This window comes from Schistocerca piceifrons, unplaced genomic scaffold, assembly GCF_021461385.2.
Source record: "Schistocerca piceifrons isolate TAMUIC-IGC-003096 unplaced genomic scaffold, iqSchPice1.1 HiC_scaffold_701, whole genome shotgun sequence".
NCBI classification, from domain to species: domain Eukaryota; kingdom Metazoa; phylum Arthropoda; class Insecta; order Orthoptera; family Acrididae; genus Schistocerca; species Schistocerca piceifrons.
The window spans coordinates 707,218-735,119 of NW_025728950.1; the positions used below are offsets into that span (position 1 = coordinate 707,218).

The 27,902-nt window shown below is 51.3% G+C and overlaps 7 pseudogenes; all 7 read right to left on the reverse strand.

The window, feature by feature from the left end:
* Positions 1-608: 608 nt before the first annotated feature.
* On the reverse strand, positions 609-819 carry LOC124769429 (annotated as a pseudogene).
* A 3,228-nt stretch (positions 820-4,047) lies between these two features.
* Positions 4,048-4,258, reverse strand: LOC124769582 (annotated as a pseudogene).
* A 3,224-nt stretch (positions 4,259-7,482) lies between these two features.
* Positions 7,483-7,693, reverse strand: LOC124769430 (annotated as a pseudogene).
* A 3,225-nt stretch (positions 7,694-10,918) lies between these two features.
* LOC124769431 lies at positions 10,919-11,129 on the reverse strand (annotated as a pseudogene).
* An 8,674-nt stretch (positions 11,130-19,803) lies between these two features.
* On the reverse strand, positions 19,804-20,014 carry LOC124769432 (annotated as a pseudogene).
* Positions 20,015-23,240: 3,226 nt separating this feature from the next.
* Positions 23,241-23,451, reverse strand: LOC124769435 (annotated as a pseudogene).
* Positions 23,452-26,678: 3,227 nt separating this feature from the next.
* LOC124769436 lies at positions 26,679-26,889 on the reverse strand (annotated as a pseudogene).
* Positions 26,890-27,902: the final 1,013 nt, after the last annotated feature.

Below are 27,902 nucleotides of genomic sequence, written 5' to 3' on the forward strand. Positions count from 1 at the left end.
AGGCAAGTGCCGGAAGGAACGACCAAATACGAGATCACTCGTCAACATCCCAGTACTACCCTCCATGTCGAGGAGTAAACTGCGACTCCCATTTGAACGCCGCTAGCTGCCAGGGCAGTGGAGAAGCCGTGAGGCCGCCCCACAGCAGCGTCAGGCCGGTGCGAGCTATACTGGCGCGAGCTACACCTAGCCGAGTGCTTACATCGTCCACCGCCTACTGCATATGTGTGTGTGCGTGTGTACACACGTATTCAGCGTGCGTGCGGCGGCGACGACGACGACGTTCGCGAGGAGCTAAGGATATAACTCCAAAAAATGTAATTAAAATTATCTGAGCCCGGACCATAAGAGACACTAACGAGGCATCCGAAGGCACTGTCCTGTGCCCCCATAAATTACCAGCCTAGCGTAATGCGGCTGCAAGTGCCGTCCGGCTAACCGCAAAAAAAAAAAAAAATTCTTAAGATAATCTTAAATTAATGAAAAGAAATCGTGGTGTGTAAGCAACTAACTACTGGGCACATCAACAACTACGACAAGTTTTGCTACCAGCGGAATATCTGATCACTGCAGAAAGTTAACCCATTTCAGGCTGTGTTTTAATTAATTTTAGGTGGGCCGATCCCGGCGGTACTTCAATGCCGGGCCAACCCGCGACAGAGGTGGAGCAAGCCCCTAGCACTCCGTCATAAGCCAAAAATGAGTGTAATATTCTGGTCGTGTGATGCAGGACGTATCAGATATTAAGCTGATAAGACAAATACTACACTTTTTTCCCTCCTACCTCCCCTATAGACCTACCTTTTCCTCTCCAAAAATGCCGCCATCCTCTAGTGTCGACGCAGCACGTAAAGCAGGGTGTTGTTAGTAGCAAGACTTATTGCCATAAACCGAAAATAAAAGCGGAGGCATACTCTGCTATGCCTTGGGGGCGACGACACACTACTCAGAAACACACCTCCCTCTCCAGGTGTGAAGCAAGTGATGATGTTAAAAACTAAATAGAAAGAAATAAATAAAGACAGAAATGAAGGCAAAATAAAAAAAAAAAACAGCGACGGCAGCACACTCAAACGAAACTGGCGAGATAATCCCATCGCCCATAGAATTAACGAAGTAATAATCCTCTAAGATAGATTATGTTTTCCAATTTTCCAATAATTTTTCATACAAGGTTCACACAATTTCCGTGTTACCAATTTCCATGTCATCAGTATCATAGAACAGTCTACTCTAGTGATGCCCTGAAGGCCAATATCAAATCTGGGGTATGGGTAAGTCAAGGGTAGTTTGAAAGTCTGAGTGACAAAGATCCAGGGGTACACTCAGGCAATTCTTATACGAGGTGCCTTAGTCAGCCCGGAACACCTTTTGATAACCATGAACCATTGCAACTTTAAGAAATCTTGCAAAAGTAATGGTATATTTCCGGTCAGATTCCGCCAGGCGATGCTGGCTCCAAAGGTAGTCCATGAAAGAGACAGCATCGGTGAGGCAAAGGTCATAGATCGTGAAAATGGTGTGGCCCAAGAGCCACACCATTGCGTTACGTCGTGTTCGTTGGTTGGTCTGAATATCAGGGGTAAGGAACCAGTCGATTGACACATAGTCCAGTGTAGTCCCACCGATCAGCGCTAATAGCACACGTGCAAGGTCCCACACTTCTGTGACGTGAGGGCATAAGAGACGATGCTCTCTGGTGTCTACGTCACCACATCGGCCGCAAGCAGCCGAGGGCCATAGGCGGATGGCCGCCAGGCGGTGATTAGTGGGTATTAAATTGTTTACAACGCGATACCATAGCGCTGAAACTTCTGTGGGAAGGGCTGGGTGGTTGATATTAGCCCAAGCTTGGTGCCAGATGACCGACGGTCGTCTGTCCTCCAATTTATGTGGTGTGGGCTGGCCTCGAAGCGCCTAGTAAAGGCGCTTCGATGTGCGTGCCTTGTCGGTGGCCACTGTTAGGACGTAACTTTGATTGAGGTAATAGTCCTTGACTGTCGTCATCCGGAATGGAATATGTGTCAAACATACTGGTGCACGCGCCGATTGTGGGCGATAACGGTCGAAAAGCACCGCTGTTGTACGACCTGGGTCAATCTCACGCAAAGTGGCGATACTTTGAATCAGGATTGCCGCACATTTGCGGGGAAAGTCAATGAGTCCAAGGCCACTATCGACCTTTGGCAGTGTACAATTCTGCGCATCAACTTTGAATAGTGCATGCCGCCACAATAGGCAATATACTGTTTGTGAGATGGCTCTGCTGGTTTGTTTCGGTAGCGTATGGAGTTGTGCTACATACTATGCCCGTGATAGGATGTATGTACTAATCAGTTGGATTCGTTGATGGAGGTCGAGTCGTCGATCAGTGTGACTCATGCAAAATCCTCTGATGCGCGTGAGAATCCGCCTGCACGTCAGTGTTAACATGCGCTGCGGACAGTCAGTCACCTCAAGACCCAAGATACGTTGTTCCCCTACAATCCGGTTGCATGGGCGTTCGATGGTCAATGATCGTGGCCCTAGTGGCATTAGCACCATTTTGTTGGATTTTAACATGGCACCGGATGCTCGTTCATAAACGTGGAGGACTCGGCGAACCGAATCGATGTCATTGGCGTTTGCTACAAACACACCTACACCATCCGCGTATGCCGCACTGCGGAAGGTGACGCCTGGGAAAGGAACACCATCGACCATCCATCCGATGTCACGCAGCATGGGGTCCAGCGCCAAAGCGATAAAATACACTGACAAGGGACAGCCTTGTCGAACTGATCGTCTGATGGGAATTGGTCGTGATCTGCAGCCATTCACAATGATTCTGGAATTTGCTCCATCCAAGAAGTGCCGGATGACTCTTATGAAGTGCTCCCCGAAACCCTTCCGCGACATAACGGCCAGCAGGTAAGGATGGGAGAAGGCACCGGCGAAATCTAGAGATCAATTGAAGCCGGGGTTCGAGCGTCGGCGGTGGGTGAGTAAGACAGCATCACGGTATATAGAAGCAGCAGTGAAGGTGGTTCGATTCGAAACGCCAGTGTACCTTATTCATTACCTGTTTAAGATGTGAAGCCACACTTCGTGCCACCAACTTATAATCAGTGTTAAGAACACGTCCTTAGCCCGACAGTGACCTGTGACCTTTGGATTAAGGACAATACGTACAGCTAGAAAATCGGCGGGTAGCTCGCAACCAGCAAACATCTCCTCGCACGTTTTGCAGAAGCGGTCTCCTAACAGGCCGGAAAACCTAACACTTCGATTAGTGCTGGAATGGCACAATCGAAGGGCGGTATCCTTGCGGAGTACCGCCAGAGATGAAAAACCGCAGTGTCAGGCCCTAAATGCTTGCAGCGTGTGCGCTCCACATGTGGGAGTGACACACGGTGGTGCGGGCCGATATGGCAACAGGCGACCGTCGAAAACATCGCAAAGGCAAGTGCCGGAAGGAACGACCAAATACGAGATCACTCGTCAACATCCCAGTACTACCCTCCATGTCGAGGAGTAAACTGCGACTCCCATTTGAACGCCGCTAGCTGCCAGGGCAGTGGAGAAGCCGTGAGGCCGCCCCACAGCAGCGTCAGGCCGGTGCGAGCTATACTGGCGCGAGCTACACCTAGCCGAGTGCTTACATCGTCCACCGCCTACTGCATATGTGTGTGTGCGTGTGTACACACGTATTCAGCGTGCGTGCGGCGGCGACGACGACGACGTTCGCGAGGAGCTAAGGATATAACTCCAAAAAATGTAATTAAAATTATCTGTGCCCGGACCATAAGAGACGCTAACGAGGCATCCGAAGGCACTGTCCTGTGCCCCCATAAATTACCAGCCTAGCGTAATGCGGCTGCAAGTGCCGTCCGGCTAACCGCAAAAAAAAAAAAAAAATTCTTAAGATAATCTTAAATTAATGAAAAGAAATCGTGGTGTGTAAGCAACTAACTACTGGGCACATCAACAACTACGACAAGTTTTGCTACCAGCGGAATATCTGATCACTGCAGAAAGTTAACCCATTTCAGGCTGTGTTTTAATTATTTTAGGTGGGCCGATCGCGGCGGTACTTCAATGCCGGGCCAACCCGCGACAGAGGTGGAGCAAGCCCCTAGCACTCCGTCATAAGCCAAAAATGAGTGTAATATTCTGGTCGTGTGATGCAGGACGTATCAGATATTAAGCTGATAAGACAAATACTACACTTTTTTCCCTCCTACCTCCCCTATAGACCTACCTTTTCCTCTCCAAAAATGCCGCCATCCACTAGTGTCGACGCAGCACGTAAAGCAGGGTGTTGTTAGTAGCAAGACTTATTGCCATAAACCGAAAATAAAAGCGGAGGCATACTCTGCTATGCCTTGGGGGCGACGACACACTACTCAGAAACACACCTCCCTCTCCAGGTGTGAAGCAAGTGATGATGTTAAAAACTAAATAGAAAGAAATAAATAAAGACAGAAATGAAGGCAAAATAAAAAAAAAACAGCGACGGCAGCACACTCAAACGAAACTGGCGAGATAATCCCATCGCCCATAGAATTAACGAAGTAATAATCCTCTAAGATAGATTATGTTTTCCAATTTTCCAATAATTTTTCATACAAGGTTCACACAATTTCCGTGTTACCAATTTCCATATTATCAGTATCATAGAACAGTCTACTCTAGTGATGCCCTGAAGGCCAATATCAAATCTGGGGTATGGGTAAGTCAAGGGTAGTTTGAAAGTCTGAGTGACAAAGATCCAGGGGTACACTCAGGCAATTCTTATACGAGGTGCCTTAGTCAGCCCGGAACACCTTTTGATAACCATGAACCATTGCAACTTTAAGAAATCTTGCAAAAGTAATGGTATATTTCCGGTCAGATTCCGCCAGGCGATGCTGGCTCCAAAGGTAGTCCATGAAAGAGACAGCATCGGTGAGGCAAAGGTCATAGATCGTGAAAATGGTGTGGCCCAAGAGCCACACCATTGCGTTACGTCGTGTTCGTTGGTTGGTCTGAATATCAGGGGTAAGGAACCAGTCGATTGACACATAGTCCAGTGTAGTCCCACCGATCAGCGCTAATAGCACACGTGCAAGGTCCCACACTTCTGTGACGTGAGGGCATAAGAGACGATGCTCTCTGGTGTCTACGTCACCACATCGGCCGCAAGCAGCCGAGGGCCATAGGCGGATGGCCGCCAGGCGGTGATTAGTGGGTATTAAATTGTTTACAACGCGATACCATAGCGCTGAAACTTCTGTGGGAAGGGCTGGGTGGTTGATATTAGCCCAAGCTTGGTGCCAGATGACCGACGGTCGTCTGTCCTCCAATTTATGTGGTGTGGGCTGGCCTCGAAGCGCCTAGTAAAGGCGCTTCGATGTGCGTGCCTTGTCGGTGGCCACTGTTAGGACGTAACTTTGATTGAGGTAATAGTCCTTGACTGTCGTCATCCGGAATGGAATATGTGTCAAACATACTGGTGCACGCGCCGATTGTGGGCGATAACGGTCGAAAAGCACCGCTGTTGTACGACCTGGGTCAATCTCACGCAAAGTGGCGATACTTTGAATCAGGATTGCCGCACATTTGCGGGGAAAGTCAATGAGTCCAAGGCCACTATCGACCTTTGGCAGTGTACAATTCTGCGCATCAACTTTGAATAGTGCATGCCGCCACAATAGGCAATATACTGTTTGTGAGATGGCTCTGCTGGTTTGTTTCGGTAGCGTATGGAGTTGTGCTACATACTATGCCCGTGATAGGATGTATGTACTAATCAGTTGGATTCGTTGATGGAGGTCGAGTCGTCGATCAGTGTGACTCATGCAAAATCCTCTGATGCGCGTGAGAATCCGCCTGCACGTGAGTGTTAACATGCGCTGCGGACAGTCAGTCACCTCAAGACCCAAGATACGTTGTTCCCCTACAATCCGGTTGCAGGGGCGTTCGATGGTCAATGATCGTGGCCCTAGTGGCATTAGCACCATTTTGTTGGATTTTAACATGGCACCGGATGCTCGTTCATAAACGTGGAGGACTCGGCGAACCGAATCGATGTCATTGGCGTTTGCTACAAACACACCTACACCATCCGCGTATGCCGCACTGCGGAAGGTGACGCCTGGGAAAGGAACACCATCGACCATCCGTCCGATGTCACGCAGCATGGGGTCCAGCGCCAAAGCGATAAAATACACTGACAAGGGACAGCCTTGTCGAACTGATCGTCTGATGGGAATTGGTCGTGATCTGCAGCCGTTCACAATGATTCTGGAATTTGCTCCATCCAAGAAGTGCCGGATGACTCTTATGAAGTGCTCCCCGAAACCCTTCCGCGACATAACGGCCAGCAGGTAAGGATGGGAGAAGGCACCGGCGAAATCTAGAGATCAATTGAAGCCGGGGTTCGAGCGTCGGCGGTGGGTGAGTAAGACAGCATCACGGTATATAGAAGCAGCGGTGAAGGTGGTTCGATTCGAAACGCCAGTGTACCTTATTCATTACCTGTTTAAGATGTGAAGCCACACTTCGTGCCACCAACTTATAATCAGTGTTAAGAACACGTCCTTGGCCCGACAGTGACCTGTGACCTTTGGATTAAGGACAATACGTACAGCTAGAAAATCGGCGGGTAGCTCGCAACCAGCAAACATCTCCTCGCACGTTTTGCAGAAGCGGTCTCCTAACAGGCCGGAAAACCTAGCACTTCGATTAGTGCTGGAATGGCACAATCGAAGGGCGGTATCCTTGCGGAGTACCGCCAGAGATGAAAAACCGCAGTGTCAGGGCCTAAATGCTTGCAGCGTGTGCGCTCCACATGTGGGAGTGACACACGGTGGTGCGGGCCGATATGGCAACAGGCGACCGTCGAAAACATCGCAAAGGCAAGTGCCGGAAGGAACGACCAAATACGAGATCACTCGTCAACATCCCAGTACTACCCTCCATGTCGAGAAGTAAACTGCGACTCCCATTTGAACGCCGCTAGCTGCCAGGGCAGTGGAGAAGCCGTGAGGCCGCCCCACAGCAGCGTCAGGCCGGTGCGAGCTATACTGGCGCGAGCTACACCTAGCCGAGTGCTTACATCGTCCACCGCCTACTGCATATGTGTGTGTGCGTGTGTACACACGTATTCAGCGTGCGTGCGGCGGCGACAACGACGACGTTCGCGAGGAACTAAGGATATAACTCCAAAAAATGTAATTAAAATTATCTGTGGCCGGACCATAAGAGACGCTAACGAGGCATCCGAAGGCACTGTCCTGTGCCCCCATAAATTACCAGCCTAGCGTAATGCGGCTGCAAGTGCCGTCCGGCTAACCGCAAAAAAAAAAAAATTCTTAAGATAATCTTAAATTAATGAAAAGAAATCGTGGTGTGTAAGCAACTAACTACTGGGCACATCAACAACTACGACAAGTTTTGCTACCAGCGGAATATCTGATCACTGCAGAAAGTTAACCCATTTCAGGCTGTGTTTTAATTAATTTTAGGTGGGCCGATCCCGGCGGTACTTCAATGCCGGGCCAACCCGCGACAGAGGTGGAGCAAGCCCCTAGCACTCCGTCATAAGCCAAAAATGAGTGTAATATTCTGGTCGTGTGATGCAGGACGTATCAGATATTAAGCTGATAAGACAAATACTACACTTTTTTCCCTCCTACCTCCCCTATAGACCTACCTTTTCCTCTCCAAAAATGCCGCCATCCTCTAGTGTCGACGCAGCACGTAAAGCAGGGTGTTGTTAGTAGCAAGACTTATTGCCATAAACCGAAAATAAAAGCGGAGGCATACTCTGCTATGCCTTGGGGGCGACGACACACTACTCAGAAACACACCTCCCTCTCCAGGTGTGAAGCAAGTGATGATGTTAAAAACTAAATAGAAAGAAATAAATAAAGACAGAAATGAAGGCAAAATAAAAAAAAAACAGCGACGGCAGCACACTCAAACGAAACTGGCGAGATAATCCCATCGCCCATAGAATTAACGAAGTAATAATCCTCTAAGATAGATTATGTTTTCCAATTTTCCAATAATTTTTCATACAAGGTTCACACAATTTCCGTGTTACCAATTTCCATATTATCAGTATCATAGAACAGTCTACTCTAGTGATGCCCTGAAGGCCAATATCAAATCTGGGGTATGGGTAAGTCAAGGGTAGTTTGAAAGTCTGAGTGACAAAGATCCAGGGGTACACTCAGGCAATTCTTATACGAGGTGCCTTAGTCAGCCCGGAACACCTTTTGATAACCATGAACCATTGCAACTTTAAGAAATCTTGCAAAAGTAATGGTATATTTCCGGTCAGATTCCGCCAGGCGATGCTGGCTCCAAAGGTAGTCCATGAAAGAGACAGCATCGGTGAGGCAAAGGTCATAGATCGTGAAAATGGTGTGGCCCAAGAGCCACACCATTGCGTTACGTCGTGTTCGTTGGTTGGTCTGAATATCAGGGGTAAGGAACCAGTCGATTGACACATAGTCCAGTGTAGTCCCACCGATCAGCGCTAATAGCACACGTGCAAGGTCCCACACTTCTGTGACGTGAGGGCATAAGAGACGATGCTCTCTGGTGTCTACGTCACCACATCGGCCGCAAGCAGCCGAGGGCCATAGGCGGATGGCCGCCAGGCGGTGATTAGTGGGTATTAAATTGTTTACAACGCGATACCATAGCGCTGAAACTTCTGTGGGAAGGGCTGGGTGGTTGATATTAGCCCAAGCTTGGTGCCAGATGACCGACGGTCGTCTGTCCTCCAATTTATGTGGTGTGGGCTGGCCTCGAAGCGCCTAGTAAAGGCGCTTCGATGTGCGTGCCTTGTCGGTGGCCACTGTTAGGACGTAACTTTGATTGAGGTAATAGTCCTTGACTGTCGTCATCCGGAATGGAATATGTGTCAAACATACTGGTGCACGCGCCGATTGTGGGCGATAACGGTCGAAAAGCACCGCTGTTGTACGACCTGGGTCAATCTCACGCAAAGTGGCGATACTTTGAATCAGGATTGCCGCACATTTGCGGGGAAAGTCAATGAGTCCAAGGCCACTATCGACCTTTGGCAGTGTACAATTCTGCGCATCAACTTTGAATAGTGCATGCCGCCACAATAGGCAATATACTGTTTGTGAGATGGCTCTGCTGGTTTGTTTCGGTAGCGTATGGAGTTGTGCTACATACTATGCCCGTGATAGGATGTATGTACTAATCAGTTGGATTCGTTGATGGAGGTCGAGTCGTCGATCAGTGTGACTCATGCAAAATCCTCTGATGCGCGTGAGAATCCGCCTGCACGTGAGTGTTAACATGCGCTGCGGACAGTCAGTCACCTCAAGACCCAAGATACGTTGTTCCCCTACAATCCGGTTGCATGGGCGTTCGATGGTCAATGATCGTGGCCCTAGTGGCATTAGCACCATTTTGTTGGATTTTAACATGGCACCGGATGCTCGTTCATAAACGTGGAGGACTCGGCGAACCGAATCGATGTCATTGGCGTTTGCTACAAACACACCTACACCATCCGCGTATGCCGCACTGCGGAAGGTGACGCCTGGGAAAGGAACACCATCGACCATCCGTCCGATGTCACGCAGCATGGGGTCCAGCGCCAAAGCGATAAAATACACTGACAAGGGACAGCCTTGTCGAACTGATCGTCTGATGGGAATTGGTCGTGATCTGCAGCCGTTCACAATGATTCTGGAATTTGCTCCATCCAAGAAGTGCCGGATGACTCTTATGAAGTGCTCCCCGAAACCCTTCCGCGACATAACGGCCAGCAGGTAAGGATGGGAGAAGGCACTGGCGAAATCTAGAGATCAATTGAAGCCGGGGTTCGAGCGTCGGCGGTGGGTGAGTAAGACAGCATCACGGTATATAGAAGCAGCGGTGAAGGTGGTTCGATTCGAAACGCCAGTGTACCTTATTCATTACCTGTTTAAGATGTGAAGCCACACTTCGTGCCACCAACTTATAATCAGTGTTAAGAACACGTCCTTAGCCCGACAGTGACCTGTGACCTTTGGATTAAGGACAATACGTACAGCTAGAAAATCGGCGGGTAGCTCGCAACCAGCAAACATCTCCTCGCACGTTTTGCAGAAGCGGTCTCCTAACAGGCCGGAAAACCTAGCACTTCGATTAGTGCTGGAATGGCACAATCGAAGGGCGGTATCCTTGCGGAGTACCGCCAGAGATGAAAAACCGCAGTGTCAGGGCCTAAATGCTTGCAGCGTGTGCGCTCCACATGTGGGAGTGACACACGGTGGTGCGGGCCGATATGGCAACAGGCGACCGTCGAAAACATCGCAAAGGCAAGTGCCGGAAGGAACGACCAAATACGAGATCACTCGTCAACATCCCAGTACTACCCTCCATGTCGAGGAGTAAACTGCGACTCCCATTTGAACGCCGCTAGCTGCCAGGGCAGTGGAGAAGCCGTGAGGCCGCCCCACAGCAGCGTCAGGCCGGTGCGAGCTATACTGGCGCGAGCTACACCTAGCCGAGTGCTTACATCGTCCACCGCCTACTGCATATGTGTGTGTGCGTGTGTACACACGTATTCAGCGTGCGTGCGGCGGCGACAATAACGACGTTCGCGAGGAACTAAGGATATAACTCCAAAAAATGTAATTAAAATTATCTGTGGCCGGACCATAAGAGACGCTAACGAGGCATCCGAAGGCACTGTCCTGTGCCCCCATAAATTACCAGCCTAGCGTAATGCGGCTGCAAGTGCCGTCCGGCTAACCGCAAAAAAAAAAAAAATTCTTAAGATAATCTTAAATTAATGAAAAGAAATCGTGGTGTGTAAGCAACTAACTACTGGGCACATCAACAACTACGACAAGTTTTGCTACCAGCGGAATATCTGATCACTGCAGAAAGTTAACCCATTTCAGGCTGTGTTTTAATTAATTTTAGGTGGGCCGATCCCGGCGGTACTTCAATGCCGGGCCAACCCGCGACAGAGGTGGAGCAAGCCCCTAGCACTCCGTCATAAGCCAAAAATGAGTGTAATATTCTGGTCGTGTGATGCAGGACGTATCAGATATTAAGCTGATAAGACAAATACTACACTTTTTTCCCTCCTACCTCCCCTATAGACCTACCTTTTCCTCTCCAAAAATGCCGCCATCCTCTAGTGTCGACGCAGCACGTAAAGCAGGGTGTTGTTAGTAGCAAGACTTATTGCCATAAACCGAAAATAAAAGCGGAGGCATACTCTGCTATGCCTTGGGGGCGACGACACACTACTCAGAAACACACCTCCCTCTCCAGGTGTGAAGCAAGTGATGATGTTAAAAACTAAATAGAAAGAAATAAATAAAGACAGAAATGAAGGCAAAATAAAAAAAAAACAGCGACGGCAGCACACTCAAACGAAACTGGCGAGATAATCCCATCGCCCATAGAATTAACGAAGTAATAATCCTCTAAGATAGATTATGTTTTCCAATTTTCCAATAATTTTTCATACAAGGTTCACACAATTTCCGTGTTACCAATTTACATATTATCAGTATCATAGAACAGTCTACTCTAGTGATGCCCTGAAGGCCAATATCAAATCTGGGGTATGGGTAAGTCAAGGGTAGTTTGAAAGTCTGAGTGACAAAGATCCAGGGGTACACTCAGGCAATTCTTATACGAGGTGCCTTAGTCAGCCCGGAACACCTTTTGATAACCATGAACCATTGCAACTTTAAGAAATCTTGCAAAAGTAATGGTATATTTCCGGTCAGATTCCGCCAGGCGATGCTGGCTCCAAAGGTAGTCCATGAAAGAGACAGCATCGGTGAGGCAAAGGTCATAGATCGTGAAAATGGTGTGGCCCAAGAGCCACACCATTGCGTTACGTCGTGTTCGTTGGTTGGTCTGAATATCAGGGGTAAGGAACCAGTCGATTGACACATAGTCCAGTGTAGTCCCACCGATCAGCGCTAATAGCACACGTGCAAGGTCCCACACTTCTGTGACGTGAGGGCATAAGAGACGATGCTCTCTGGTGTCTACGTCACCACATCGGCCGCAAGCAGCCGAGGGCCATAGGCGGATGGCCGCCAGGCGGTGATTAGTGGGTATTAAATTGTTTACAACGCGATACCATAGCGCTGAAACTTCTGTGGGAAGGGCTGGGTGGTTGATATTAGCCCAAGCTTGGTGCCAGATGACCGACGGTCGTCTGTCCTCCAATTTATGTGGTGTGGGCTGGCCTCGAAGCGCCTAGTAAAGGCGCTTCGATGTGCGTGCCTTGTCGGTGGCCACTGTTAGGACGTAACTTTGATTGAGGTAATAGTCCTTGACTGTCGTCATCCGGAATGGAATATGTGTCAAACATACTGGTGCACGCGCCGATTGTGGGCGATAACGGTCGAAAAGCACCGCTGTTGTACGACCTGGGTCAATCTCACGCAAAGTGGCGATACTTTGAATCAGGATTGCCGCACATTTGCGGGGAAAGTCAATGAGTCCAAGGCCACTATCGACCTTTGGCAGTGTACAATTCTGCGCATCAACTTTGAATAGTGCATGCCGCCACAATAGGCAATATACTGTTTGTGAGATGGCTCTGCTGGTTTGTTTCGGTAGCGTATGGAGTTGTGCTACATACTATGCCCGTGATAGGATGTATGTACTAATCAGTTGGATTCGTTGATGGAGGTCGAGTCGTCGATCAGTGTGACTCATGCAAAATCCTCTGATGCGCGTGAGAATCCGCCTGCACGTGAGTGTTAACATGCGCTGCGGACAGTCAGTCACCTCAAGACCCAAGATACGTTGTTCCCCTACAATCCGGTTGCATGGGCGTTCGATGGTCAATGATCGTGGCCCTAGTGGCATTAGCACCATTTTGTTGGATTTTAACATGGCACCGGATGCTCGTTCATAAACGTGGAGGACTCGGCGAACCGAATCGATGTCATTGGCGTTTGCTACAAACACACCTACACCATCCGCGTATGCCGCACTGCGGAAGGTGACGCCTGGGAAAGGAACACCATCGACCATCCGTCCGATGTCACGCAGCATGGGGTCCAGCGCCAAAGCGATAAAATACACTGACAAGGGACAGCCTTGTCGAACTGATCGTCTGATGGGAATTGGTCGTGATCTGCAGCCGTTCACAATGATTCTGGAATTTGCTCCATCCAAGAAGTGCCGGATGACTCTTATGAAGTGCTCCCCGAAACCCTTCCGCGACATAACGGCCAGCAGGTAAGGATGGGAGAAGGCACTGGCGAAATCTAGAGATCAATTGAAGCCGGGGTTCGAGCGTCGGCGGTGGGTGAGTAAGACAGCATCACGGTATATAGAAGCAGCGGTGAAGGTGGTTCGATTCGAAACGCCAGTGTACCTTATTCATTACCTGTTTAAGATGTGAAGCCACACTTCGTGCCACCAACTTATAATCAGTGTTAAGAACACGTCCTTAGCCCGACAGTGACCTGTGACCTTTGGATTAAGGACAATACGTACAGCTAGAAAATCGGCGGGTAGCTCGCAACCAGCAAACATCTCCTCGCACGTTTTGCAGAAGCGGTCTCCTAACAGGCCGGAAAACCTAGCACTTCGATTAGTGCTGGAATGGCACAATCGAAGGGCGGTATCCTTGCGGAGTACCGCCAGAGATGAAAAACCTTTTTTTTTTTTTTTTTTTCTTTATTGTTATTTTCAAACCCGTACAAACAGGCAGGCTGTCAGCAGCATGGTACGCCGCTCTTCAGCCGTAGAGGAGATAAAGATAGAACAGAAAGAATACACAAATGTGACATAACGGTGGGTAATAAAACAGTAGACACATAAAGACAAACACGGAGCCGTTCACACTTGACGAAAAATCACTACAAACTGTTGTCACGACGCACTAACACTGAAGATGGCGATGGCACAGGTGAACGATGGAGGATGACGGGAACACTGAACACGAAACACGACGGCACTCACGAGACACTGATGGCGACGATCTCCGGCGCGCGAATGTCCACTCAGCGTGTACGAGTCCGGGGACCTGCCAAGAGAGGAGGTGGAGGAGGAGGAAGGGGAAATGGGAGAGGGGAGAGCAGAGATGCCATGGGCAAAGGAGAGAGGGGGAGGGAGGTAGGGGGAGTGAAGCCCGGAGGAGAGGGTAGGAGGGAGGGGGGAAAGGAAAGAGAAGGGAAGGGAAAAGGGGGGGAGGGAGGGTGCCTGAAGGAAAGGACACAGGAGGGGGGGGAGGATCAAAGTTGATAGGAGGGGTAGATGCAGGGGAGGAGGACATCATCAGGGAGGGGGAGCTGGCGGAAACCACCTTGGGAGAGGGTAAGGAGGGTGGAGAGATGGAGACCAGGTGGGACGTGGGAGTACAGGCGCGGCAGCGGGCGGGGGTGGGAGAGGATCGGGGAGACGAGCGGGTGAGGAGGATCGAGTTTACGGGAGGTGTATAGGATTCGTATCCTTTCGAGGAAGAGGAGGAGGTGGGGGAAGGGGATAAGGTCATACAGGATCCGCGTGGGGGAAGGGAGACGGATGCGATAGGCAAGGCGGAGAGCATGGCGTTCAAGGATTTGGAGGGATTTATAAAAGGAAGGGGGGGCGGAGATCCAGGCGGGATGGGCGTAACAGAGGATAGGGCGGATGAGGGACTTATAGGTGTGGAGGATGGTGGAGGGGTCCAGACCCCACGTTCGGCCGGAAAGGAGCTTGAGGAGACGGAGTCGGGAACGTGCCTTGGCTTGGATTGTCTGGAGATGGGGAGTCCAGGAGAGGCGACGGTCGAGGGTGACGCCAAGGTACTTAAGGGTGGGGGTGAGAGCGATGGGACGGCCATAAACGGTGAGATAGAAATCAAGGAGGCGGAAGGAGGGAGTGGTTTTGCCTACAATGATCGCCTGGGTTTTGGAAGGATTGACCTTGAGCAACCACTGGTTGCACCAAGCGGTGAACCGGTCAAGATGGGATTGGAGAAGGTGTTGGGAGCGTCGCAGGGTGGGGGCAAGGGCGAGGAAGGCGGTGTCATCGGCAAACTGGAGAAGGTGGATGGGGGGTGACGGCGGCGGCATGTCCGCCGTGTACAACAGGTACAGAAGGGGGGAGAGGACGGAGCCTTGGGGCACACCGGCGGAGGGGAAAAAGGTGTAGGAATCGGTGTTATGGATGGTGACATAGGAAGGACGGCGGGAGAGAAAGGAACCGATCAGACGAACGTAGTTAATGGGAAGGGCGAAGGTTTGGAGCTTGAAGAGGAGACCGGAATGCCATACACGGTCATATGCACGTTCGAGGTCAAGAGAGAGGAAGATTGCGGAGCGGCGGGAATTGAGCTGTTCGGAAAGGAGATGAGTGAGGTGAAGGAGAAGATCGTCGGAAGAGAAGGACGGCCGGAAGCCACACTGGGTAACGGGGAGGAGGCGGTGCTGGCGGAGATGCTGGTGGATGCGGCGGGTGAGGATAGATTCCAGGACCTTGCTGAAGACCGAGGTAAGGCTGATGGGACGGTAGGAGGAGACGGCGGACGGCGGTTTGCCAGGTTTGAGGAACATGAGGATACGGGAGGTTTTCCACAGGTCGGGGTAGTAACCAGTGGACAGGACTACATTGTAGAGCCTGGCCAGGGTGGAGAGAAAAGAGACAGGAGCTTCACGAAGGTGACGGTAGGTGACACGATCGTGACCAGGAGCGGTGTTGCGTTTGGTGCGGAGTGTATTGATGAGATCCTGTGTGGTGATGGGGGCATTAAGGTCCGTGTGTGGAATGTTGTCCAAGTACTGGAAACCAGGAGCGAGGGGAGGGACAGAGGTATCAGTTCGATCGCGGATATCTGGGAAGAGGGAGTAATCGAACTGGGGATCATCAGGGATGGAAAACACATCGGACAGGTAGGAGGCAAAGTGATTGGCCTTACTAAGGGCGTCAGGAAAGGGGCGATCATCGTGGAGAAGAGGATAGTAGGGGGAGGGTTTAGTTCCGGTAAGGCGACGGAAGGCGGTCCAGAACTTGGACGAGTTTATAGGGAGGGTAGCAGTTAAACGGGTGCATGTCTGTCGCCAGTCCCGGCGTTTCTTGGCCGCGAGCAAATTTCGAATGTGTCGCTGTAGTTGCCGGTGGCGTCGTAGGGTGTCCGGGTCACGCGTGCGGAGGAAGGCACGGTAGAGACGACGGGATTCACGGAGGAGGAGGACGGCCTGTGGTGGTAAGGTAGGACGGTGGGGGTGGATGGCAACAGTAGGGACGTGGGCCTCCACGGCCTCAGACAAGGTCTGCTGGAGAAAGGAGGCGGCATGGGTGACATCATCAGGACGGCGGTAGGCGAGAGGGTGGCTATCGACCTGAGTGGAGAGGGTATCCCGGTAGGCATTCCAGTTGGCACGGGAATAGTCATGGATGTACTTAGGGGGAGGGTCATGACAAGGGTCGGGGCGGGGGCGACGGCCGTCTGAAACGGTGAGGAGGACAGGGAGATGGTCGCTACCAATAGGCTCCAGGACATCCACCGTAATGCGACCAAGGAGGTTGGGGGAGGAGAGGATAACATCGGGAGTGGAGTTGGATTCGGGACGAGTATGCTGGGGGATGGGGATGAGGTCGCCTTGAAGGGAGGAGAGGAACCGATGCCACCGCCGTAACTGGGCAGCGGAGCGACTATGGATGTTGAGGTCGGCGGCGATCACATAGGAGGAGAAGGTACGGTCGATGTGGGAGAGGAAGTCGAAAGGAAGAGGGGCGTTGGGGCGGACATAGATGGTGGCACAGGTAATGGTAAGGCCGGGGAAGAAGAGACTAAGGATCAGGTGTTCGGTGGGGTCGGGAAGGAGAGGCTGGAGCCGAACGGGGATCTGGCGGTGGTGGCCAATGGCAACTCCGCCATGTGCAACTGGGAGGGGATTATCGGAGCGGTGGAGGAGATAGGGGGAGGTGTGGATGGAGTGGTGGGGTTGGAGGAAGGTTTCATTGAGGAGGAAGGCATCCACACGGTGGGTAGCAAGGGTGTGCAGGAAGAGGTTCTTGTTGGCGGGAAGGGAGCGGATATTGTTGAAAAGGATACGATGCTGTCGCGCCATGATAAGGACTTAGACGAGGGTGTCAAGGCGGGAGAAGGTGAAATGGGCCTGGTTATTGGAAAAGGTGGCGTACATTTTAAGGTGGAATATGGAACGGGCGGCGAGGGAGATCTGTTGTAAGGTGTGGGGGCGCTGAAAGGGATGGACGTTTTGAAGGACAATGGTGAGGAACCTGATGATGTCCTCAGCAGTGGGGGGGGGACGAAGGGAATTGCCAGGAGGGGTGGGGGCGTCCAGGGGACGGACAGGTACGGTGAGTTCAGGAGTGGTGGGAGGGGGTCGGGCTTTGCACTTTTGGGAGTAGGTGGGGTGGGGGAGGCTGCAGGTATTACAGGAGGGAGGGGATTGGAGGTTGGGGCACTGCCGGAGGAAGTGCGCTTGCCGACAATGTGGGCAGGTGGGGGCCTCGCGGCACTCTGCTGTTGGATGTGCATTGTAGCGCAGACATCTCTGGCAGCGCAGGGATTGAGGGGGGGAACGGGAGGGGTCGACCTTGTACCGCTGATTGAAGAGGAGGGCACCCTCCTTCAGGAGACGGTCAATGGAGGGGGCGTCCTCAGAGAAAACCCGCATAAGGCGGGTGGGGCCGGTCGCGTTGAAAATGCGGCGGACCGCCCGCACCTCCAGGGTGGGATGGGCCTTCAGCTCCGCCAGCACCTCCTCCTCCGTGATCGACGGGCTAAGCCGAGTGATCACGGCGGTGAGGGTCGGCGGGCGACGCGGGGGTTGGGGTTGGCGGGTAGGAGATGGGGAGGGAGCAGGGGTGAGGGAGGCGTGAGGACCAAAACGGGTGATGGGGAGGCGGGAGAGGATGTCAGTATGGAGGGTTGGGCTGGGGGAGGAGATAAGAACAGAATCCCGTCTGGGAGTAAGGAGAGAGATGGGGACGCCAGGGAAATGTTGGCGGAGGAGGAGGGAGAGATTCCGGGCCTCGAGGAAGGAAGGATCGGGACGGGACAGGAGATATTTGTAGAGACCGGGTGGGGAGGAGGAGGAGGAGGAGGAGGAGGGAGCGGGGCCTGGTGGGGAGACGTCCATGGCATTTTGGGGTGGGGATGGCGGGCGGGGTGGAGCCTTTTTAGGAGCAGAGGAAGTGGAGGCGCCACTAGGGCGTTTGACAGCGGCAGACGGGCGGGTGGTGACAGGAGGGACGGGAACGATGGGGAGGTGGTGGGAAGGGACAGGTCCCGGCACGGACGCAGCAGGCGGCGCCGGAGATAGTGACTGTGACGGTGCAGGCGAATGTGGCAGTGATGGTGATGGTGACGATGATGACGGTGGTGGCGGTGATGGCGATGGCGATGGCGATGGCGATGGGGAGAGCTGGGCGTGGGCAGTGGCCCGACGGGCCACCACCCTAGCCGGAGCTGCAGTGACAGGCTGGGGGAGTGGGGGGAAAGGATCAGAACGAGAGGAAGAGGCGGGAGACGGGGAGACAAAGAGCGAGGGCGAAGGGATAGAGAGGAGGGGAGGGATGGAAGGAGGGGGGTGGGATTGGGCACACCAAGTGATAGTGGTGGAGGCGGCGGAAGGGGACGTATACACGATGGCGGTGGTGGTAGTAGTGACGGTGGTGGTGGGGGCGGACATGACGACAAGAAGAAGAAAGAAAAACACAGCACTAAAAGGACAGGACACACACTGGGGGACGACGGACGGCGACGGCGACGGCGACGGCGACGGCGACGGCGACGGCGACGGCGACGGCGACGGCGACGGCGACGGCGACGGCGAGAGGCAGGGACGCTGCTGCCGCGGACGGGGCCGGGGCGGCGGCGGCGGCGGCGGCGGCGGCTGCTGCTGCTGCTGCTGCTGCTGGCTGGACTGCTGCTGGCTGGACTGCTGCTGCCACCGGAGGGCTGGCTGGCTGGCTGGCTGGCTGGCTGGCTGCGGGACCACTGCTGCAGGCCGGGACCGGGAACTGCTGGCTGGCTGGCTGGCTGGCTGGCTGGCTGGCTGGAACCCCTAACACTTCGATTAGCGCGAAAAAGGCACAATCGAAGGGCGGTAACCTTGCGGTGTACCGCCGGAGATGATATGATGAAAAACCGCAGTGTCAGGGCCTAAATGCTTGCAGCGTGTGCGCTCCACATGTGGGAGTGACACACGGTGGTGCGGGCCGATATGGCAACAGGCGACCGTCGTAATCATCGCAAAGGCAAGTGCCGGAAGGAACGACCAAATACGAGATCACTCGTCAACATCCCAGTACTACCCTCCATGTCGAGGAGTAAACTGCGACTCCCATTTGAACGCCGCTAGCTGCCAGGGCAGTGGAGAAGCCGTGAGGCCGCCCCACAGCAGCGTCAGGCCGGTGCGAGCTATACTGGCGCGAGCTACACCTAGCCGAGTGCTTACATCGTCCACCGCCTACTGCATATGTGTGTGTGCGTGTGTACACACGTATTCAGCGTGCGTGCGGCGGCGACGACGACGACGTTCGCGAGGAGCTAAGGATATAACTCCAAAAAATGTAATTAAAATTATCTGTGCCCGGACCATAAGAGACGCTAACGAGGCATCCGAAGGCACTGTCCTGTGCCCCCATAAATTACCAGCCTAGCGTAATGCGGCTGCAAGTGCCGTCCGGCTAACCGCAAAAAAAAAAAAAAATTCTTAAGATAATCTTAAATTAATGAAAAGAAATCGTGGTGTGTAAGCAACTAACTACTGGGCACATCAACAACTACGACAAGTTTTGCTACCAGCGGAATATCTGATCACTGCAGAAAGTTAACCCATTTCAGGCTGTGTTTTAATTAATTTTAGGTGGGCCGATCCCGGCGGTACTTCAATGCCGGGCCAACCCGCGACAGAGGTGGAGCAAGCCCCTAGCACTCCGTCATAAGCCAAAAATGAGTGTAATATTCTGGTCGTGTGATGCAGGACGTATCAGATATTAAGCTGATAAGACAAATACTACACTTTTTTCCCTCCTACCTCCCCTATAGACCTACCTTTTCCTCTCCAAAAATGCCGCCATCCTCTAGTGTCGACGCAGCACGTAAAGCAGGGTGTTGTTAGTAACAAGACTTATTGCCATAAACCGAAAATAAAAGCGGAGGCATACTCTGCTATGCCTTGGGGGCGACGACACACTACTCAGAAACACACCTCCCTCTCCAGGTGTGAAGCAAGTGATGATGTTAAAAACTAAATAGAAAGAAATAAATAAAGACAGAAATCAAGGCAAAATAAAAAAAAAACAGCGACGGCAGCACACTCAAACGAAACTGGCGAGATAATCCCATCGCCCATAGAATTAACGAAGTAATAATCCTCTAAGATAGATTATGTTTTCCAATTTTCCAATAATTTTTCATACAAGGTTCACACAATTTCCGTGTTAACAATTTCCATATTATCAGTATCATAGAACAGTCTACTGTAGTGATGCCCTGAAGGCCAATATCAAATCTGGGGTATGGGTAAGTCAAGGGTAGTTTGAAAGTCTGAGTGACAAAGATCCAGGGGTACACTCAGGCAATTCTTATACGAGGTGCCTTAGTCAGCCCGGAACACCTTTTGATAACCATGAACCATTGCAACTTTAAGAAATCTTCCAAAAGTAATGGTATATTTCCGGTCAGATTCCGCCAGGCGATGCTGGCTCCAAAGGTAGTCCATGAAAGAGACAGCATCGGTGAGGCAAAGGTCATAGATCGTGAAAATGGTGTGGCCCAAGAGCCACACCATTGCGTTACGTCGTGTTCGTTGGTTGGTCTGAATATCAGGGGTAAGGAACCAGTCGATTGACACATAGTCCAGTGTAGTCCCACCGATCAGCGCTAATAGCACACGTGCAAGGTCCCACACTTCTGTAACGTGAGGGCATAAGAGACGATGCTCTCTGGTGTCTACGTCACCACATCGGCCGCAAGCAGCCGAGGGCCATAGGCGGATGGCCGCCAGGCGGTGATTAGTGGGTATTAAATTGTTTACAACGCGATACCATAGCGCTGAAACTTCTGTGGGAAGGGCTGGGTGGTTGATATTAGCCCAAGCTTGGTGCCAGATGACCGACGGTCGTCTGTCCTCCAATTTATGTGGTGTGGGCTGGCCTCGAAGCGCCTAGTAAAGGCGCTTCGATGTGCGTGCCTTGTCGGTGGCCACTGTTAGGACGTAACTTTGATTGAGGTAATAGTCCTTGACTGTCGTCATCCGGAATGGAATATGTGTCAAACATACTGGTGCACGCGCCGATTGTGGGCGATAACGGTCGAAAAGCACCGCTGTTGTACGACCTGGGTCAATCTCACGCAAAGTGGCGATACTTTGAATCAGGATTGCCGCACATTTGCGGGGAAAGTCAATGAGTCCAAGGCCACTATCGACCTTTGGCAGTGTACAATTCTGCGCATCAACTTTGAATAGTGCATGCCGCCACAATAGGCAATATACTGTTTGTGAGATGGCTCTGCTGGTTTGTTTCGGTAGCGTATGGAGTTGTGCTACATACTATGCCCGTGATAGGATGTATGTACTAATCAGTTGGATTCGTTGATGGAGGTCGAGTCGTCGATCAGTGTGACTCATGCAAAATCCTCTGATGCGCGTGAGAATCCGCCTGCACGTGAGTGTTAACATGCGCTGCGGACAGTCAGTCACCTCAAGACCCAAGATACGTTGTTCCCCTACAATCCGGTTGCATGGGCGTTCGATGGTCAATGATCGAGGCCCTAGTGGCATTAGCACCATTTTGTTGGATTTTAACATGGCACCGGATGCTCGTTCATAAACGTGGAGGACTCGGCGAACCGAATCGATGTCATTGGCGTTTGCTACAAACACACCTACACCATCCGCGTATGCCGCACTGCGGAAGGTGACGCCTGGGAAAGGAACACCATCGACCATCCGTCCGATGTCACGCAGCATGGGGTCCAGCGCCAAAGCGATAAAATACACTGACAAGGGACAGCCTTGTCGAACTGATCGTCTGATGGGAATTGGTCGTGATCTGCAGCCGTTCACAATGATTCTGGAATTTGCTCCATCCAAGAAGTGCCGGATGACTCTTATGAAGTGCTCCCCGAAACCCTTCCGCGACATAACGGCCAGCAGGTAAGGATGGGAGAAGGCACTGGCGAAATCTAGAGATCAATTGAAGCCGGGGTTCGAGCGTCGGCGGTGGGTGAGTAAGACAGCATCACGGTATATAGAAGCAGCGGTGAAGGTGGTTCGATTCGAAACGCCAGTGTACCTTATTCATTACCTGTTTAAGATGTGAAGCCACACTTCGTGCCACCAACTTATAATCAGTGTTAAGAACACGTCCTTAGCCCGACAGTGACCTGTGACCTTTGGATTAAGGACAATACGTACAGCTAGAAAATCGGCGGGTAGCTCGCAACCAGCAAACATCTCCTCGCACGTTTTGCAGAAGCGGTCTCCTAACAGGCCGGAAAACCTAGCACTTCGATTAGTGCTGGAATGGCACAATCGAAGGGCGGTATCCTTGCGGAGTACCGCCAGAGATGAAAAACCGCAGTGTCAGGGCCTAAATGCTTGCAGCGTGTGCGCTCCACATGTGGGAGTGACACACGGTGGTGCGGGCCGATATGGCAACAGGCGACCGTCGTAATCATCGCAAAGGCAAGTGCCGGAAGGAACGACCAAATACGAGATCACTCGTCAACATCCCAGTACTACCCTCCATGTCGAGGAGTAAACTGCGACTCCCATTTGAACGCCGCTAGCTGCCAGGGCAGTGGAGAAGCCGTGAGGCCGCCCCACAGCAGCGTCAGGCCGGTGCAAGCTAAACTGGCGCGAGCTACATCTAGCCGAGTGCTTACATCGTCCACCGCCTACTGCATATGTGTGTGTGCGTGTGTACACACGTATTCAGCGTGCGTGCGGCGGCGACGACGACGACGTTCGCGAGGAGCTAAGGATATAACTCCAAAAAATGTAATTAAAATTATCTGTGCCCGGACCATAAGAGACGCTAACGAGGCATCCGAAGGCACTGTCCTGTGCCCCCATAAATTACCAGCCTAGCGTAATGCGGCTGCAAGTGCCGTCCGGCTAACCGCAAAAAAAAAAAAAAATTCTTAAGATAATCTTAAATTAATGAAAAGAAATCGTGGTGTGTAAGCAACTAACTACTGGGCACATCAACAACTACGACAAGTTTTGCTACCAGCGGAATATCTGATCACTGCAGAAAGTTAACCCATTTCAGGCTGTGTTTTAATTAATTTTAGGTGGGCCGATCCCGGCGGTACTTCAATGCCGGGCCAACCCGCGACAGAGGTGGAGCAAGCCCCTAGCACTCCGTCATAAGCCAAAAATGAGTGTAATATTCTGGTCGTGTGATGCAGGACGTATCAGATATTAAGCTGATAAGACAAATACTACACTTTTTTCCCTCCTACCTCCCCTATAGACCTACCTTTTCCTCTCCAAAAATGCCGCCATCCTCTAGTGTCGACGCAGCACGTAAAGCAGGGTGTTGTTAGTAGCAAGACTTATTGCCATAAACCGAAAATAAAAGCGGAGGCATACTCTGCTATGCCTTGGGGGCGACGACACACTACTCAGAAACACACCTCCCTCTCCAGGTGTGAAGCAAGTGATGATGTTAAAAACTAAATAGAAAGAAATAAATAAAGACAGAAATGAAGGCAAAATAAAAAAAAAACAGCGACGGCAGCACACTCAAACGAAACTGGCGAGATAATCCCATCGCCCATAGAATTAACGAAGTAATAATCCTCTAAGATAGATTATGTTTTCCAATTTTCCAATAATTTTTCATACAAGGTTCACACAATTTCCGTGTTACCAATTTCCATATTATCAGTATCATAGAACAGTCTACTCTAGTGATGCCCTGAAGGCCAATATCAAATCTGGGGTATGGGTAAGTCAAGGGTAGTTTGAAAGTCTGAGTGACAAAGATCCAGGGGTACACTCAGGCAATTCTTATACGAGGTGCCTTAGTCAGCCCGGAACACCTTTTGATAACCATGAACCATTGCAACTTTAAGAAATCTTGCAAAAGTAATGGTATATTTCCGGTCAGATTCCGCCAGGCGATGCTGGCTCCAAAGGTAGTCCATGAAAGAGACAGCATCGGTGAGGCAAAGGTCATAGATCGTGAAAATGGTGTGGCCCAAGAGCCACACCATTGCGTTACGTCGTGTTCGTTGGTTGGTCTGAATATCAGGGGTAAGGAACCAGTCGATTGACACATAGTCCAGTGTAGTCCCACCGATCAGCGCTAATAGCACCCGTGCAAGGTCCCACACTTCTGTGACGTGAGGGCATAAGAGACGATGCTCTCTGGTGTCTACGTCACCACATCGGCCGCAAGCAGCCGAGGGCCATAGGCGGATGGCCGCCAGGCGGTGATTAGTGGGTATTAAATTGTTTACAACGCGATACCATAGCGCTGAAACTTCTGTGGGAAGGGCTGGGTGGTTGATATTAGCCCAAGCTTGGTGCCAGATGACCGACGGTCGTCTGTCCTCCAATTTATGTGGTGTGGGCTGGCCTCGAAGCGCCTAGTAAAGGCGCTTCGATGTGCGTGCCTTGTCGGTGGCCACTGTTAGGACGTAACTTTGATTGAGGTAATAGTCCTTGACTGTCGTCATCCGGAATGGAATATGTGTCAAACATACTGGTGCACGCGCCGATTGTGGGCGATAACGGTCGAAAAGCACCGCTGTTGTACGACCTGGGTCAATCTCACGCAAAGTGGCGATACTTTGAATCAGGATTGCCGCACATTTGCGGGGAAAGTCAGTGAGTCCAAGGCCACTATCGACCTTTGGCAGTGTACAATTCTGCGCATCAACTTTGAATAGTGCATGCCGCCACAATAGGCAATATACTGTTTGTGAGATGGCTCTGCTGGTTTGTTTCGGTAGCGTATGGAGTTGTGCTACATACTATGCCCGTGATAGGATGTATGTACTAATCAGTTGGATTCGTTGATGGAGGTCGAGTCGTCGATCAGTGTGACTCATGCAAAATCCTCTGATGCGCGTGAGAATCCGCCTGCACGTGAGTGTTAACATGCGCTGCGGACAGTCAGTCACCTCAAGACCCAAGATACGTTGTTCCCCTACAATCCGGTTGCATGGGCGTTCGATGGTCAATGATCGTGGCCCTAGTGGCATTAGCACCATTTTGTTGGATTTTAACATGGCACCGGATGCTCGTTCATAAACGTGGAGGACTCGGCGAACCGAATCGATGTCATTGGCGTTTGCTACAAACACACCTACACCATCCGCGTATGCCGCACTGCGGAAGGTGACGCCTGGGAAAGGAACACCATCGACCATCCGTCCGATGTCACGCAGCATGGGGTCCAGCGCCAAAGCGATAAAATACACTGACAAGGGACAGCCTTGTCGAACTGATCGTCTGATGGGAATTGGTCGTGATCTGCAGCCGTTCACAATGATTCTGGAATTTGCTCCATCCAAGAAGTGCCGGATGACTCTTATGAAGTGCTCCCCGAAACCCTTCCGCGACATAACGGCCAGCAGGTAAGGATGGGAGAAGGCACCGGCGAAATCTAGAGATCAATTGAAGCCGGGGTTCGAGCGTCGGCGGTGGGTGAGTAAGACAGCATCACGGTATATAGAAGCAGCGGTGAAGGTGGTTCGATTCGAAACGCCAGTGTACCTTATTCATTACCTGTTTAAGATGTGAAGCCACACTTCGTGCCACCAACTTATAATCAGTGTTAAGAACACGTCGTTAGCCCGACAGTGACCTGTGACCTTTGGATTAAGGACAATACGTACAGCTTGAAAATCGGCGGGTAGCTCGCAACCAGCAAACATCTCCTCGCACGTTTTGCAGAAGCGGTCTCCTAACAGGCCGGAAAACCTAGCACTTCGATTAGTGCTGGAATGGCACAATCGAAGGGCGGTATCCTTGCGGAGTACCGCCAGAGATGAAAAACCGCAGTGTCAGGGCCTAAATGCTTGCAGCGTGTGCGCTCCACATGTGGGAGTGACACACGGTGGTGCGGGCCGATATGGCAACAGGCGACCGTCGAAAACATCGCAAAGGCAAGTGCCGGAAGGAACGACCAAATACGAGATCACTCGTCAACATCCCAGTACTACCCTCCATGTCGAGGAGTAAACTGCGACTCCCATTTGAACGCCGCTAGCTGCCAGGGCAGTGGAGAAGCCGTGAGGCCGCCCCACAGCAGCGTCAGGCCGGTGCGAGCTATACTGGCGCGAGCTACACCTAGCCGAGTGCTTACATCGTCCACCGCCTACTGCATATGTGTGTGTGCGTGTGTACACACGTATTCAGCGTGCGTGCGGCGGCGACGACGACGACGTTCGCGAGGAGCTAAGGATATAACTCCAAAAAATGTAATTAAAATTATCTGTGCCCGGACCATAAGAGACGCTAACGAGGCATCCGAAGGCACTGTCCTGTGCCCCCATAAATTACCAGCCTAGCGTAATGCGGCTGCAAGTGCCGTCCGGCTAACCGCAAAAAAAAAAAAAAAATTCTTAAGATAATCTTAAATTAATGAAAAGAAATCGTGGTGTGTAAGCAACTAACTACTGGGCACATCAACAACTACGACAAGTTTTGCTACCAGCGGAATATCTGATCACTGCAGAAAGTTAACCCATTTCAGGCTGTGTTTTAATTAATTTTAGGTGGGCCGATCCCGGCGGTACTTCAATGCCGGGCCAACCCGCGACAGAGGTGGAGCAAGCCCCTAGCACTCCGTCATAAGCCAAAAATGAGTGTAATATTCTGGTCGTGTGATGCAGGACGTATCAGATATTAAGCTGATAAGACAAATACTACACTTTTTTCCCTCCTACCTCCCCTATAGACCTACCTTTTCCTCTCCAAAAATGCCGCCATCCTCTAGTGTCGACGCAGCACGTAAAGCAGGGTGTTGTTAGTAGCAAGACTTATTGCCATAAACCGAAAATAAAAGCGGAGGCATACTCTGCTATGCCTTGGGGGCGACGACACACTACTCAGAAACACACCTCCCTCTCCAGGTGTGAAGCAAGTGATGATGTTAAAAACTAAATAGAAAGAAATAAATAAAGACAGAAATGAAGGCAAAATAAAAAAAAAACAGCGACGGCAGCACACTCAAACGAAACTGGCGAGATAATCCCATCGCCCATAGAATTAACGAAGTAATAATCCTCTAAGATAGATTATGTTTTCCAATTTTCCAATAATTTTTCATACAAGGTTCACACAATTTCCGTGTTACCAATTTCCATATTATCAGTATCATAGAACAGTCTACTCTAGTGATGCCCTGAAGGCCAGTATCAAATCTGGGGTATGGGTAAGTCAAGGGTAGTTTGAAAGTCTGAGTGACAAAGATCCAGGGGTACACTCAGGCAATTCTTATACGAGGTGCCTTAGTCAGCCCGGAACACCTTTTGATAACCATGAACCATTGCAACTTTAAGAAATCTTGCAAAAGTAATGGTATATTTCCGGTCAGATTCCGCCAGGCGATGCTGGCTCCAAAGGTAGTCCATGAAAGAGACAGCATCGGTGAGGCAAAGGTCATAGATCGTGAAAATGGTGTGGCCCAAGAGCCACACCATTGCGTTACGTCGTGTTCGTTGGTTGGTCTGAATATCAGGGGTAAGGAACCAGTCGATTGACACATAGTCCAGTGTAGTCCCACCGATCAGCGCTAATAGCACACGTGCAAGGTCCCACACTTCTGTGACGTGAGGGCATAAGAGACGATGCTCTCTGGTGTCTACGTCACCACATCGGCCGCAAGCAGCCGAGGGCCATAGGCGGATGGCCGCCAGGCGGTGATTAGTGGGTATTAAATTGTTTACAACGCGATACCATAGCGCTGAAACTTCTGTGGGAAGGGCTGGGTGG